A 4,339-nucleotide genomic window follows, 5' to 3' on the forward strand; every position below is an offset into this window, starting at 1 on the left:
GAGAGGAGAGAGAGAGGAGAGAGAGAGGAGAGAGAGAGAGAGAAGAGAGAGAGAGAGAGAGAGAGAGAGAGAGAGAGAGAGTGGGGGGGGGGGGAGGGGAAGGGGCTAGAAAAGTCTGCATCTGAAAGCAGAAACACTACAAAATAAACGTCCAACTAGTATCCTTGCCTGTTCGTTAACTCTTTAAATCTGTGGAGTAAGCATTCTGTGAAGCAGAATCCTCTGAAAATGAAAATCTTGATTATCAAGACTACGGTTTTTTGTCTCTTTGAAGAGAGCTCAAGGCGACTAGAGAAAAATTGATCTTATTGATTTTTTTTTGAAAAAAATTATTACTGAAATTGTTTTAGTTACGGAAAAAAAGATTGGCTTATTCAACAAAGTTGAACTTCTAGTACTACGCACCTTGTGTACCTTCTCTAACTAATCTGTATTTTTTAGCAATGCGTTTGTTTGTTTGGATATTGAAATCTTCAGAGGAAAAGGCTTCTATATCGTACGCAAAAATCTTCCAAATAGTATGTTTTGTAAAAGTCCAGTTAAGGATTTTTCAGCAATTTTTTTTATAATTCAAGTTATGGACTAGTATTTTTCTCCTTCTTCTTCTTAAAAGCTATAAGTCAGTCCTCGCAATATTTATCGTTTCCTATAATTGACCATCTTTTTCTATTCCAGATTGTTATGCCATCATCTTCAAATGGACACAAGTCTCTGCCCCCTCACGAATACCCCACCGGTAGTGAATGTACCGTGTGTTTTGAAAGGAACATAGATGCTGTTTTGTATTCTTGTGGACATATGTGTATGTGCTACGTTTGTGCTGTGCATTTGTGGCGTAATAGGCCAGGTAGTCAATGCCCTATTTGCCGAGCACTTATCCGTGACGTAATCAGAATTTACAAGTCTTGAAAGCCAATGTGGATGTTATGGCTCTTACCATTGTTACAGTCATGTCAGGCTTGTGATCATTTTTTAACAGCGGAATTAATTATTATAGTTATTATAGTTTTTAAGAGACAATATGATGTGTATAAATGCCCCCTTTGCAGAATGCAATACCTTACCATGTAATCAGATTTCAATAAATTCTAGGTTTTCCGTCCCCTGTTAAAAATTATTAAATCAGTTCTGAAACTCTATTTTATTTTATTTATTATTAAGTAGCTAAAAAAGAATTCTATAGTGATTTTGATCTCGAATTACCCCTGTCACAACACTTGAAAATGAATCCTGGAAGGCCAGTGGGTTTTTTTCCTTTTTAATCATTGAGAGGTAGCACTTGTGCGCGTTACTTCACATAATATTTGATTATGGAGTTTGACGGTAAATTGGTAGAACTTATTTTACTCTTTTATTTCTGCAACATCCTATACCCTTTTTTAACCTACACAACATATTATATCTGCAAAACTTCTTGACATAAATTACTTCTTAGCTTCTAGACTGCAAAACTGAGGTCAATGGCTACTTTGATACATGACTTTTTAAACGACATTTATATTTTTGGGGAAAGCTTTTGGTAAACTATGTTTTCTTTAAAAAATTCTGCATGAAACATACGCATATTGTGGGACCAGATGCAAATGCCTCACCCAGCATCGTTAGCTGTTTCGTGGAAATATCTCTAACCGACAGTTCCTCTTCTCTGTTGGTCTTTGGGCTGCTGAGATCAACCCCGGACCCATATTGCCTAGTAAAGGTCAATATATGCTACTACCTGTTCTCCTGAAACTGCATTCTCTCGTGAGCAGAATATTTTGCGCATCATTTCAGTATTCTTTTTTTTAATTAGAAGACGTATGTCGTTTGGCAAACATTTGATGGGGGGATGCGTAGGGGGTCCAAGCCTACTAAAATATTAGTTTCTAGACAATGTTCCATAATAAATTATACTCAAAAGACGGAAAATATACCAACAGTTTGAATCTATGATAAATCACAGAAAACTGTAGTAGTAGCTATCCATACAATCAATTTTTTAGATTTTGAATTTTATTCCAATAGTTTTGGCATGGATCTACCTTACTTCATTCATTTTGCAATAATTCTTCTTCTGAAGATGTGTAGTCAAATTTCATTAACGTGTTCCGTTCTACGAATCGAGACTTTTTTGCACATGTCACATCCTCCGTGTCGCCTTAGTCACAAAGGGTATGTGGTTGGTATATACTGTGAGAAAAATTGTCCAACTTTCTGCAAAACAGGCCTTGTTCAAAATTTGTCCACTTTTTCGTGGGTATTTCAGTGGTGGTAGTTCAACCCTAAGTCACAAAACATTAATTTGAATTAATATTGGGGCACTTGGCATTGGGAATGAAGACAAAACGGCCAACATGAAAAAGGTTTTAAATCGTTAAGCTTTATAAAAATGTTTTTGTTTTGACAAATGAGGCTTAACTTAAGTGGCAAATACGAGTACTGACTAAGCAGACCATGCCAATTAAGTAACAAATTTGCATTTTAAATGCAAGTGCGCATGTTTTTAGGGACAACATTTTAATGCGTGCTTTTTAACTTGTCTTTCTTTGTACTTTTCCTCAAGAGTAAACTCAGATAATTTTTGATGGATATCCTTTGTAATAATAGTAAAAATTGTACTAGCATCATAAGCTACAACTCCCCAGCTGTCTCTTAGACTGAAAAAAGCAGACATCGCATCATTTCGACAACAAATTTTTTTAAGAATTAAATTTTCAAGTGGATTTGGCAATTAATTATGCTTTAAATTGGCAAGAAAGTTGGATGAACGTATGGATTTGACAAAAAACTCCAAAATTCCATTTCATTTTCTTTAGTCGATCCTCTCCCCGTCCAAAAGCTTGGCTCCTGGGATTTAGAGCTAGTTTTGATTACGAGCTGAATCTCGCTTCGGAAGCTGGGTCTGATATAAATCGGACCACGTCTGTTGGGAATCGGAAGCCAGATTATATCCATCAGATGGAATGTTCATATGGGTGAATAATCGGTCAGCTTCCTTTTTAGATCATCGCAGAAAAGTTTGTTCCTTTTGCTGGCAAAATTATGTAATAAAACGTTTTTTGTGACTGACAAAATTGTCATTCAAACCTGCCATCTATAAAATCAATTAATATGCATTTTCATTTACTTTGGAAATTATGAGATGGCAGGAAGGGACGTGCCAACTGAATTTTGTAGGAAGTTCGTTGGAAACTAGGTTAAAAAAAAGCTATTGTGCTTTTATTTAAAAATGAGGAGGTGAAGCTTCAGTTTAAGGGCTGATGGGATTACAAATTTACATATAAAAAAGATTCAGCAAATGGTTGTCTATATTAGTGTTGCTGCGATAACTAAAAGACCGTTAGGTGACATTTTTCGAAAAATTTTATATTTATATCCCACTCCCTCAAATAAAGTAAGTTGTATCAATTGGTCGAATCCGTTCTGTTCAATTGCTTCAATTCCAGCGAATTGGTTCAGTTATAAACAATATCCAATATTATGCGAGACACAGAAATCCTTTATCCTTACAATCCTTACAACTTATATTAGAAGAAGTCAAAGCCTCAATGAGGGGTTCAGGAGTTTCATGTTGTTTAGTTATTTTGAAATCTTTAAGGGAAAAGGCTACTAAATCCTGTGGTAGCACAGTGGGTTTGGTCTAGCTTGGTAATACGGGGCCCTGAGATCAAACCCGCTTGTAACAACATACTGCAGGGCCGACTCAAATGGCTTAGTAGACAAGAAGCGTCGTTAGTCCAATTACTTTTACTAAAGGTTACTATATCCTTAATCAACAACTTTCCAAATAATATTCTTTGTGAAAGTGTAGCCATGGACACTACCACTTGCATGCATGAATTTTTCTCGTTCATCACCTACAGATATAGTTACAATTTTTTTTGACACATCTTGGACCTCTATGAATATCATCTACTTTCACACAATTGTTTTTTAATTAAAAAAATGAAACACATTTTCAGTTTATGCATTTTTTCCTGTTAAACTTCTGTTATTTAATGTGCCGCATCTTAAGTAGTCCCGCTCTGATACAAAAGGGCAACATTTACGAGGTGGTGAGAACTAGTGAGGCTTGAAATGGAAATCCAGGCAGCTAGTAAAAGTGTTTATGGCTAGCGCTTTGTTGAATTACAAATATTGCGGGATCCAGTTTTTGAGTTTTCAGGAAAATGTATTTTTCAGTTTTTCTGTCCTCGTCTTAGACTTTTGTTTTGTAATATTAACATACTGTCTTTTGAATTACATCAGCGGATTTGGTAATTTGGTTCATTTTTTATTTGGCTCATATCACTATCATTTGGTATGAGTCATTTAACATGCCTTCTCCAGAAGGCATGTTGCAGGCATGTTTTGAGTTTTC

The sequence above is a fragment of the Artemia franciscana genome, chromosome 8 (assembly GCF_032884065.1).
Source record: "Artemia franciscana chromosome 8, ASM3288406v1, whole genome shotgun sequence".
Lineage (NCBI taxonomy): Eukaryota > Metazoa > Arthropoda > Branchiopoda > Anostraca > Artemiidae > Artemia > Artemia franciscana.